Source organism: Eptatretus burgeri, chromosome 3 (genome assembly GCF_056783735.1).
Source record: "Eptatretus burgeri isolate ZD-2024b chromosome 3, Ebu_testis_v1, whole genome shotgun sequence".
Lineage (NCBI taxonomy): Eukaryota > Metazoa > Chordata > Myxini > Myxiniformes > Myxinidae > Eptatretus > Eptatretus burgeri.
This window is the reverse complement of record NC_140963.1, coordinates 28,360,436-28,372,606: the sequence shown is the minus strand read 5'-3', so window position 1 is coordinate 28,372,606 and position 12,171 is coordinate 28,360,436. Positions and strand designations below refer to the sequence as shown.

The 12,171-nt window shown below is 44.0% G+C and overlaps 2 protein-coding genes across 2 annotated transcripts in view; one reads left to right on the top strand and one right to left on the bottom strand.

Moving 5' to 3' along the window:
* LOC147029603 (calcitonin gene-related peptide type 1 receptor-like) overlaps positions 1 to 8,534 on the bottom strand; it is a 378,533-nt gene extending 369,999 nt beyond the window's left edge. Inside the window, exon 1 of the mRNA XM_085872782.1 lies at positions 8,245 to 8,534. The gene's annotated coding sequence lies outside the window, so the exon portion shown is untranslated. The remainder of the gene's footprint in view (positions 1 to 8,244) is intronic.
* A 445-nt stretch (positions 8,535 to 8,979) lies between these two features.
* The window catches only part of GULP1 (GULP PTB domain containing engulfment adaptor 1), a 356,627-nt gene continuing 353,435 nt past the window's right edge, over positions 8,980 to 12,171 (top strand). The window contains exon 1 of the mRNA XM_085872774.1: positions 8,980 to 9,151. The gene's annotated coding sequence lies outside the window, so the exon portion shown is untranslated. The remainder of the gene's footprint in view (positions 9,152 to 12,171) is intronic.

Below are 12,171 nucleotides of genomic sequence, written 5' to 3'. Positions count from 1 at the left end.
TAACTTAAAAATTATACTCGCCCACTTATCAAAGGAGTTTTAAGATGTAACTCACTTGGTTAACCCACAAGGCAAGCATGAAGGAGGAGGAGAATGGGACCATACTCTGTGCAGAGTGTTGGTGCTGCTTAAGCAGTCTCCTTGGCTATTGGGCACAATCCTGGATGGGTTGCCACTCTGACACAGGATACCAGCAAGCTGGCACTCATTTTGCCAACCTCAGAATGATGACAGGACAAGTTAACCCCACCTGGAATTAATTCAACAGCTGAGTGGGATTTGAACTTAGGACCTGAGGATCCCAAGCCCACCACTCTAATCATTAATCAAACACCAAGCATAAACATGAAGACCAAGGAGCTTTCCAAAGAAGTCAGACAAAGTGGTGGAGAAGCACCATTCAGGAGAGGGTGAAAAGGAGATTTCAAAATCACTCATTATCCCTTTGAGTACGGTGAAATCCATGATGAAGAAGTGGAAGATGTATAATACCACCCAGACTCAACCCGGATCAGGTCGCCCATCCAAACTCAGGAGCTTGGCAAGCAGGAAACTAGTTTGGGATGTCACTGTAAATTCAACAATGACTTTGAAATATCTGCAAGTCTCTGTTTCTGAGATGGGGATCAGTGTTCATCAATTAACAATATCCCATTCCCTTCACAAAGTTGACCTCTATGGACAGGTGGCAAGAAAGAAACCATAACTGAAAAAGGCGCATGTAAAAGCTTGTATGAAGTGTGTGAAAAATCATCTCAATGAAACTACAGGCATGTGGAGAAACGTTTTCTGCTCAGACGAGACAAGCATTGAACTTTTTGGACAAAATTTCAAAGTAAATTTCAAAGGCTGGATGTCTAAACTCAGTGTTTAAATCAAAATCTTATGTCCGAAACCCACCGCTTTCTGTACCCACCTTACCCAGTCACACCCAACTGTCCCTGGACTCTGTGTCCTTTTCTCCTGACAAGGTGGAGAGCTTGCTGTCAAACCTCGACTCAGATTCTACAACCGGTCCAGACGGCATCAGCCTATGTGTCCTAAAAATCTGCTCCTTTGCTCTTGCTCAACCTCTCTCTGTTCTATTCACCCTCTCATTTGCTCAAGGTCATCTCCCTCTGCTTGGAAATCAGCAAACAATATTGCCCTGCATAAAAAAGGTGCAAAAACAGATCCCTGCAACTACAGACCAATCATCCTTCTCTCTATCATCAGCAAGATTATGGAATCCATCATCGCTTCAGACATTAAATCCTTCCTCTTCTCCAATGGCTTGATTTCCAATCATCAATTTGGTTTCATACCAGGTCACTCTACCCTGGATATGCTGCTTCTGCTCTCTAACAATGAATGGAGGTCCTCAATGCCGGATGTCAAATCAGAGCCGTATTCCAAGGCATATCACATGCTTTTGACACGGTCTGGCACCCTGCCCTGCTCACCAAACTCTCTTCTCATGGTATCCAAGGTCATCTCCACTCATGGCTCACAGACTTCCTCTCCTGTCGCAGTCAACGTGTGCCCATAAATGGAATTCTCTCATCCCCTCTTCCTGTGCAGGCTGGAGTTCCTCAAGGTAGCGTTCTGGGCCCTGTTCTTTTTCTGGTTTTCATCAATGCTCTCTTTGACTCTCTGGAAAATCCTCTCTATCTCTTTGTTGATGACTCCACCCTCTGTCGAACCATCTGTCATCCCCAGTCCAGCAAGCAGCAGCTTCTTTGCTCACTGCAGATCTGGATAAAATCACAAACTGGTCAAACACGTGGAACATGTCTTTCAATCCTGACAAATCTCACACTCTCACTTTCTCTCTCCAAAAGGACCATTTGGAACCCCCCCCCCATCCACTTTCTCAACAATCCTCTGGAAGAAGTCCTTTCTTTCAAGCTTGTGGGTCTTGCGATCTGCCATGATCTTTCCTGGGAAAGCCACATTTCGAACCTGGCCTCCAAAGCCAGTCACCGACTGGGAATCATCCATCGTGTGAAGTCCTTCCTCAGCCCATCTGAGCTCCTGACTACATACAAAGCTTTTATCCACAGCTTGATGGAGTACTGCTCCCCCCTCTGGGCTGGTGCTCCTACCTTCTCACCTTTCTCGGCTTCACGCTGTGGAAACCAAGGCATTTTGGATCATTGGTATCTCCCGCGATGAGGCTGTCTTTGAGCCTCTCACTCTCTCACCGCAGGCAGGTCGGTGGTCTTTCTGTCTTACATCATCTCCTGTCTAGTCTCGCCCCCCCCTCCCCCCGCTCTGTCTGCGATTTGTCCCCACCATATTTCCACAGGGCGCTCAAGGTCCGCCAACAACCCCCTTCTGGTAAAACTACCAAAATCATGAATCACTGCTCACCTTCACTCTTTCATTCCTCTTTTTTCCTTCCTTTGAAATAAACTCCCACACTCTGTGCAATCCCATTCTTCCCTCCAGGCCTTCAAAACAGCTGTTCACCATCACCTCTTATCATCCCGCATCCAAATCCTCAATCTTTTCTTCCCCTGTTAATCCACCCCAAATCCACCTCTTTCAAAGTCCCTGCTTTCCTTCCTGAAAGTCCCTGTGGTGTCCATCTTGTATACCCCATGTTCCCCACCCCATCCCTCTCCCTTCCACAGATCTCCTCATTTCTCTGTTCCCACTGTTTTGTCCTTCCCACTACCACCCCTCTTGTCTCATGCCCCCCTTGCTGTGCGTTGTGTGTTAGCTCTCATAAGAGCCTCGACAAGGTATACAAAAAAAAGTGTTACGTCTGGTGCAAGCCTGGCACTGCACATCGCCCAATCAACACAACCCCTGTTGTCATGCATGATGGGAGCAGCATCATGTTATGGGGCTTTTTTCATCAACAGGGACTGGAAGCTTTTCACAATAGAAGGGACAATGGACGATCCAAAGTACAGGAGAATCCTTGATGAAAACCTGCTCGAGTCAGCCATGAATCTGAAACTGGGTCGGAGATTCACATTTCAGCAGGATTATGATCCGAAGCACAAATCTAAAGCCACACTGGAGTGATTGAATAAGAAGAAAATAATTGTTCTTGAGTGGCCCAATCAAGGTCCTGACTTGAACCCAATTGAACATTTATGGTGAGACTTGATGATTCCAGTCCATCGATGATCCCTATCAAACTTGGCAGAACTAGAGAAATTTTCACATGAAGAATGGGCAAAGATTTCAGCATCTCACTGTGCAAAGCTGGTAGAGACCTACCCACAAAGACTCATAGCAGTCATTGCTGCAAAAAGTGCTTCCACCAAGTTCTGACCGAAGGGGCTGAATACTTTCACAACCAGTGAATTTTGATTTGTACATGTTTTTACAGGTATTCCTGACATGTAACCTTCTTCAACTATAACAGTGTTTAGCTTGATCTCTTTTTGATAAAAAAGTACATTTGGAAAAAATTGTTTCGACATAATTCGTAATTTATCTAAATGTGGCATTATTGGTCGGGGGTGAATACTTTTGCAGGCTACTGTGCACTTCAAAATCATAGAAAACCAGGGCTGGCCCGATCACCACCAATTTTGCAACCTTGTTGGTGGTACCCACTGTCAGGTCATGGCCAACCCCCCTCCCCCCCTCCTCCCTGTGAGTGGGGGGGGTGGGTGGGACTTACGATTTCACCCGATCTCCACCTAATTTTGCATTCGTGTTAGTAGTGCCCACTTGTGATTGAGGGGTTTGGGCGGGGGGATGACAGAGCAATGCTCCCGAAGGGAGTGAGTGTTTCTCGTCTGATAAAGATTCCACGGTGTCTTTCCCAAGAGTGAGCCATTGTGTGCTGGCACATCAGCCATCTTTCAGATTCCTGTTCTGGTTACCGCTAAGAAAGGCAATGGCAAACCATTGAGTCTATTCTCAGCCCAGAGACTGCTTTGGCATTGTATTGTATTGTGTTGTATTATAGTAAGTATGTGACCTCCAGAAAGATAAAAAAATGAAGAAATTTGGATTTTACATCCTTGTGTATGTAAATCCATTTATTTGGGGAATAAAAAGCGAGGGTTTTTTTTGTATGCTGTGTCGAGGCTCATATGAGAGCTAACACACAGAACGCACAACAAGGGGAGCAGGAGATAAGAGGGGCGGGAGAAGGAAGGACAAAACAGTGTGGAACAGAGACATGAGGAGATCTGTGGAAGGGAGAGGGATCGGGCTGGGTACACAGGGTAAACAAGATGGGCACTACAGGGACTTTCAGGAAGGAAAGCAGGGAATTTGAAGGAGGTGGGTTTGGGGTGGAGTTCGATGATGGAATATATTGGATGTTCCGGTGAATAAAGACGATTAAGATTTGAGGCAGTGCAAGGCGAGTATATCATTGCTGAGCGATTCTGTTATCCCAGAAAGATAAAGAAAAGAAACAAGGCAGTCATAAATAAGGAAGAAAGCAAAATAAAGGCAGGAATTAAATAAATAATGGTATCTTTAAAACACCGAACGGATGAACAGAACAGGAGATAACACCAAGAATGAGAGTAGACCAGAATACAAGTAAAGACACAGCAAACAATAGAGAGAATAAGAAAAACTGGAAAGATCAGAAGTAAATTGACTGTGCCTATCACATCACAGGCGCAGGAAAACATTTCAGGACTGTTGAGGTGAAAGCGGAGGTGGGGAGAGCAGGGGATAATGGGATCTCAGAGAGCGAGAAACCTGGACATGAAAGTCAGATGCTCAAGAGATCAGTTTTCTTCGAAGCAACTAGAAAAGAACCTTATGTAACCTGTAAACTGAATTGACGAAATTAAATAAACTTAGGTGCAATACCCCTGAATGCTCACCTGGTAGTGGCTGGATAAGAAAACAAGGGAACCACTGGTCGGCATGGATGACCCACAAAATATGGAATGGAGAAGAAAGTAAATACTGATGGAGTTTTTTTTTTTAATGCCGTGAACAAACTTTGGTCTATTCCAGGTGATAAAGGTTGTGGTCAAGCTTCATCGAAATTGTGTGTAGTTTCTAAGAAAGCAATTACTGCTTTTGGGGGAAACCCCACCTGGAGAACCCCTTCGACCACGATTTTGTTAATGCCATGAACAATCTTTGTTACATCACGGGTGATGAAGGTAGTGGTCAAGTTTCATCAGAATTGCACGTGTAGTTTCTGAGAAGAAAGTAAATACCTATTTTGGGGGGGGGGGGCTCCCCCATAGACACCCTCAGGACCCGATTGTTTTTTTTAATGCCATGAACAAACTTTAATACATACATGCTGGTGATGAATGTTGCGGTGAAGTTTCATCGAAATGGTACGTATAGAAGTTGCAAGCAATTGTGGATGCAAGGACAGACGGACGGGCAGATGACACGCCATCCCATAAGCCCCCGGAACTAGGTTCCAGATGAGCTAAAAATGAGAAGAGATGATCTTGGGAGGGATTAAGCGACGTATGGTGTATGCACATCATTGATATCTCACCACTAGTTTATTTACTCATGCGTATCTCTCTCTATCGAGTGCAGCATGTGGCTGCTGGTTGCATCATTGGTTGGGACGCGGCTATGCCGCTGATGCAGTGTCCCCCCTTACCAGTACACTGGTACTCATTTTGCTGACCTCGGAAGGATGACAGGCTGAGTCAACCCCCTGGTGTATTAATTCAGCGGCCAACGGGGCTTGAACTCAGGACCCAAGGATCCCAAGCCGCTACCCGAACCATGAAGCCAACACCAGGCTGCTCATGCGTATGAAACAATAAGACATCTCAACGAGACTTTTATTTTGGAAAAATATTTTATGGAAATGTTTAATCATCTCGACATACCTTTTCCAAGCACTAAACTCCATTGCTTGTGGTGTTATCTGAATACCATTAATTAAGGGTGCCCAGATGATTTTTTTGATTTTTTTTTTTTGGTTTCGGTGGGGAGTAGGGGTGCATGGTTTGAGTGGTGGTGGTGGTTGTAACTGTGTCGCAATTTTCAACCCTCTATTCCCCCCCCTCCCCAAAAACAACACAGAACTCTCCCTGATCAGCTTGTCAGGTGGACTGGCGTGGAAAGAAGCAGAGATGGAAAAAGACAGACAGACAGTTCGAAACATTGACGTTCTTTCACAAATATCACGGATATACATCAAGTACAATGATGATTGATAACATCGTTGAATTAGCAACCAGTCATCGATGCTCACAGCAGACCGCTTGGTGCGTAGCCTTGTAATCTTTTTTTCGATCTCTCTTCTTGTCTTACTCCTCCCACCATGTCGCCTCTCGAGCTAATCCACCCCCTCTTCTCAGTTAACACATGTTCTCCAAGAAACTCTTTCCTCGTTTCACTCCCCAAATACAGGCTCAAAAGCCATTCACATTGATCCCCCTACTTCTCTAATTTGCGGATCTGTCTCTCCGTGTCTGTCGTCTCGTGCTCTTCCCTCCCGGACTCCAAATGTGCTAACCCCACAACACTTCCTTGTTTTGATCTTGCCTCGTCTCCGTTGAGTCAGCATATGCAGACTAGCTGTACTCAGTCACCCATTTCTACCTCTGAGCTTTCTGACACCCTCCGAGACCCCGTTCTCTTTTCACCTAGAATTCCTCTCCTCGTTTTTTGGTGTACCCATGCTTTCTATCTATCAGTTTCTCCATTCATTCCACTTTGTCTTTTGCTGCATCACCCAGTGTTGATTAGCTCATCCCTGAGCCTCGACATCGATGATAAAAAATTTTTTATAAACCGTTTACATCTTCTAAAACATAATGCAATTAAAGACGAATTTGACTCGAGAGGCAGACAAGCAAAAAGACACTCCAACAAACTGATGCAGATACAGATACTAGATTAATCCTCCAATTACTCGAACTTGTTTGGGATTTTGTTTAATTGACAAGTAATGAGTTCTATATCTGAAGCAGTTACTGAACACCAACACAATAGCAATTGTTAGTGAGAGCAATCCCACGAGGAAGAGTTTTCGAAACACCAACAGCTTGTCAACTTCGTGATTGTTTCCACTATTATCTCAAGCTGCAGTCTGTCAAGGAAAGTGCACTCAGAGTTTGCCCTACTTGAAAGTACAAGTGTTCTGTAAGGGCACTGCACAGCTCGAGGAGGACAAAGAGAGGGACAATTATGATGCATCTCATGGAGGTGTAATACCCTATATTCTGATTATGATAATTCTGATGTACCATACTCTATGACAGGGAGTCGATGGTGCCGAAGCAGTTTCTTGGCAAGGGTTATACTGGGTAGTTTGCCATTGCTTTCCCAGCAGTAGGTAAGGCAAGAATTTGGAATTGAGCCATTCGCGAAGAGTCGGCGAAGAAGGACACCTTAAGACTTCCAACATCCACCAATTAATACCGGCAGACGGGATGCCCAGTTTAATGTCCATCGAGGAATAGCACACGCATTGATGAATCATCCAGCCTGTGAAAGACTGGGTGACAGTTTATAGTTGGATAGGGATTACAACTTAGGCTAGACAGTTTGCAGATGGGTGTGCCTACTTTGAGGCCACCCTGCCATCCCCGGTATAATGTACAACACATACATCAAAGAAGTAACGTGCTGTTGCTGGGTTGCATCAACTATATCCTCAGCCCTGTCCCCCCCCCACACACACACACACACACACACACACACACACACCCTGCTACCCTCCCATTTGTTGTCTGCACACAATGGCAAGATCTGATTGTTCACAGGTAAACCGGCTTTATATTCAGTACAACTGGTCATTCCTTCTTATGAAAATGTGAAAATGTTCTAATCACTTCGTCTTGGTTGTAGATATATCCTTAACTGAGATGAAGGAAAGTGGACCCTCTTCCTGTCGTGCCAAATTGTCCTGCGATACATGTATCCCATCATAATTACATGACTATACCCTCGGCCGTGCACTCCCTCCAACCTTCGGTTTTTTCCTCCTCCCTCATCCCCGGCTGTTTGCCATGCGGACTGTAATTACATATTCTTCAGGATGTTCTCGAGATCCCATTTTCGGGGTGCACGCATCGTCTCCCGTTTACTGCCAACTCGTGTTCACGTATAACTTCATTATTGAAAATTTCTCAACAATTGCATCGTATACGATCAGATGTAACTGTAAGAGTGTTAAAGCAAAAACGCACTCAACATGCACAGGGATTGCACCATTATATAAGGGTTGTAGGGAGCACAAGTAATTGAGGGAGCTTTTGACACTATTCGGAACACCCCCCTTCCCCATCTCCCCCCCCCCAATTTGGGAAGCAATCCGACTTATTGTGAGTTTGGCATCTCTACCTCTCACTTGGTCCGTGCGATGTACCGTGGTCCAAATGGAGTCGTTCAAACGTCCCGCTTCAGTACACGTTCATGCGCACCAGCGGCGACTCTCAAAGGTGCTGCAAATGTCTCCGTGGCGCCAACTCAAAACCCTCCGCGCACGTCGTGGTGCAGGGGCTGCGCAGGTACCTGAGCCGAGTAAATCAGACCGTTTCGTCCTCCAGGGGGTTGTGTGCCCTCCTGAATGCGTTTCTATCATTCCGTGGTGCTCGGCCACATTGCCCGGTTGGGTGCCCTTTTTTGAGAGGAGGGGATCGAGACTGTGCCATCCCACGCCATCCCGGCCGTTGATGCACCAACCAGCTGAGAGCCGCCCCTCCGAAAAATAGCGAACCATGACCATCCATTGCAATCACATGTAGCGCGTCGCACGACACCCTACATCTGAGATCAAGCTTGTGGCAAACACCATGGAAGTACCCATTATAAAACAAGTTGATCAGTTTACTCACACCCTTCTTCATTACCGGATTGATGAAATAATGTTGTGTAACTGCTTCCGAAACAATGCTTTAAAATATGATGAAACAACACAATGATATGAATATATAATATAAATATATATGTATTACTCGTTAAATAATAAATTGTACCTTATGCTCATGGTCCATGGCGACATTGTAAAATGATCTTCTTTAAGGAGCAAACATGCTTTTTGTAATATTATCCTCTTTTTTCCCCAGATATCCGACTGCTTGTTGAGACTGTACAACCATGGAGGTATAAAGGTGTCTCTTTCACGGATCAAGTTCCATTCCGCACGTGACAAGAACACACCAGGGGACGCTGGAGTTCGTGGCATTGCTGGATGTTCGGTGAACATACCAACGAGAACTCTCGCTGGAGTGAGTGAGACAGACTGCCTGTGAGTTTTCAAACGTTTGTTTTGAACCTCTTGAGTATTGAATGCGGTGGGAGAGGTATTTACGTACGTACAACATCATTGATATTTCGATCTTTTTATTTGCATTCATTTGTTGTATTTGCCTGTTTAATTTCAGAGCTAATGATAAACCTCATCTTTTTTTGTGAGGAACATGCTCTCTCATGTGTATGGCTGTCCTATAACGGGTAGGAAAGGTGAACTCAAGCTACTGCTGCTCTGTTGTTTAACCTTTATCCAATGATCACGGGTCAATGTGAAATATATCTCCCAATCAAGTGGAATAATCATAAATGTATAAATGTACTGTAGTGTTCCAGGACAGGCAACCTTGAAACCACACTGACGACAGCTGTGGGAAATTCTCCTGCCGAGGGAAAAATGCTGCAGTTGGTACTATAGTATATCAGAGTTCTCCTCTCATATACTACAGTTGGTAACAGGTCCTATTACAGTAGTCTGCAGAGAAATGCGACAGGAAAGGAACGTTATTTTGCCTGGGTGTGCACAACCAGAGGATTTTTTTAAACTTCTGATTACCATGACCACATTCCATCTTGAACATTGTATAATCCAGTGGTTGTCATGTCTCGGCTGGTGTTACAAGGCAGCGTTTTAGGACCAACCTTATTCTTGGTCGACCTCTATGATCTCTCTGCTCTCACTCGAAATCCTCAGTGATATTTTGCTGATGACGTCACAGTGTGCCAAAAAAACAGTATGCCATACTCCGGAGAGTCAGGTTTCTACAGCATCCCTCTCTGCAGATCTGCAAAGAAAACATGTTGTTGGTGAGCTACTTCGAACTTGTTATTCACGACAGGAAAGTCCCAAGCTCTAATTTTGTTCCTCCAAAAGGATTGGCTGTCTAATCCAACAGTTAACTGTTCTGGCCAACCGATGGAAGAGGTACAATCACGAAAGCTTGTAGGCCTCATTGTCTGTCATAAACGGTCTTGAGTGGCCGAACCATGTCTCCAAACTTGCCTCTTAGACTGGCCGATGCCTTAGTATGCTTTGTGGAGCCAAGTCAATTCGGAACCAGGCAGAGCGTATCACAGTGTTCAGGATGTTCATCCAAAGTACCGTAATGCAGCTGCTGTGCAGCTGCCAATGCCACTGCGCCCCATCTTGCTCTACTGGAGGTAATTGAGTCCAAGATTTTTTGTATTACAGCATTATAATCCCCTGAAGGGATGCTGAGTTTCAGGATTTGCCCATTGCAGGCAGCTTGATGGACTCAGTTTTCTATTTCCTCACTTATATCTTTCCTTCGACACTCTCGATCTCTTTCTTTCATCCCCCTCCCGCTCATCTACCCAGGTCTCAACGTTCTTTTTAGCATCAATGTTGTGTTGTTGTGCACCATCACTTTTCACTTTTCACTTTTCAATGTTTTGTTGTTGTGCACTTTTCAGCATCAATGTTGTGCACCATCCCTCGGGTGGATGCTAACCTGGGGACTCATTTGCAAGCATAAGCTCGTGCATGTTAAAGATTCCACGGTGTCTTTCACAGAGGGTTTTTGATTGTTGCTGGCACCATGGCCAAATTCCAAATTCCTGCCCTAAACCTGGGGCACTGCATCAGTGGCACAGCTACACTCCCAATTGCTACATATGAATGCATTAATTTATATCATGAACTTGTACAACTTTAATTCCCTGTAATATAAATTATACTAGAAATAGGCATCCACAACTATCCTTGACCATGTTGTGGAACATCTGCCGAGGCCCTCACTTTTTTCCGCCCTCACTTTTTCACCTTTATTCGTTTTTAAATTCGTTTTCTCTGCAACCGCTTGAGTGACTGACACAAAACTTTCAACATCGGAGCACCGAGCCATGGAGATTATTTTTTTTAACAGAGTTACATGATGATTGGATGGAAAATGTGGCCGGTATTCCAAGAAGTCTGTTTTCTGTAGGCATGGGTTGCAGGATGTTTCATGTATCAAGAATCAACAAATAATTAAATAAGGAACATTAAATAAAAATACCCAGTCGGGAGTTTCTTGCACTACTGGTCAACCCAACCTGCAATTGAGATATCCCGTGCAGGAAGGAAATTGGGTTAATAACAAAAATAAAATAAGGATTGTGACATTGCGAGATCTCAGTTGAGTAAAGGGAAAAATTGAGAATGTGAATAAATATATGGGAGGGGATGAAGCTTAAATATCTTTGAAATATGTGAAGCTTTATGGAATGGATGCAGAAGCATTCAGATCTAATGGAATAATGTGATTTTCTAGTCGTGAAGAATATCATTGAGGAGTTTCAGCAATCACCGATTGGGAATCAGCAATAATTTGTGTTTGGATTTTGCCCAATCTCAAGCCAAAGTTATTGATATTCGAGAAAAAAAAAACATGGAAAAACATGGAGGGAAGAAATCTCAAAAATACACCCAAACCACATTATGATGCCACAATATCATGAGTTTCTAGTTTCTGTTGGGTCTTTTGTTTTATAGTTTCTGTGGTTTTTAGTAGGTTTCTTTAGTAGAATTTTACTAGTTTCTGTTGTTTTTTTTTAGGGGGAATATATGAATTGAAGGAGTTTATAAACAATCAAAACACAAGTATACAGATCAATGAGAAAAAATGCAGACATCAGTGTGTATCACCCACTGAGTTGAAGTTACAGTGCTTACAGAAAGTCCACACCCCCTTTCAAAATTTTTTTTACCTTTCGCTGCCTTATAGCCTGGAATTAAATTGCATAAAATCAGACGTTTTCCACCTTTATCGACATATCGTAACCCACAAGTTCCAAATGAAAAACAAATTGCACAAATTTCTATAAAATACCAAAAGAAAAAATATATATACTTTTTTGTATAATAATACAAAACTAGGATATCTATGTTGGATAAGTGTCCAGCCCCTGAGTTTATACTTGGTGGAAGCACCTTTGACAGTAATTACAGCGGTGACTGTTGGGATTGGTCTCCACCAACCTTCCACACCTTGATTGGGCAATATTTGCCCATTCTTC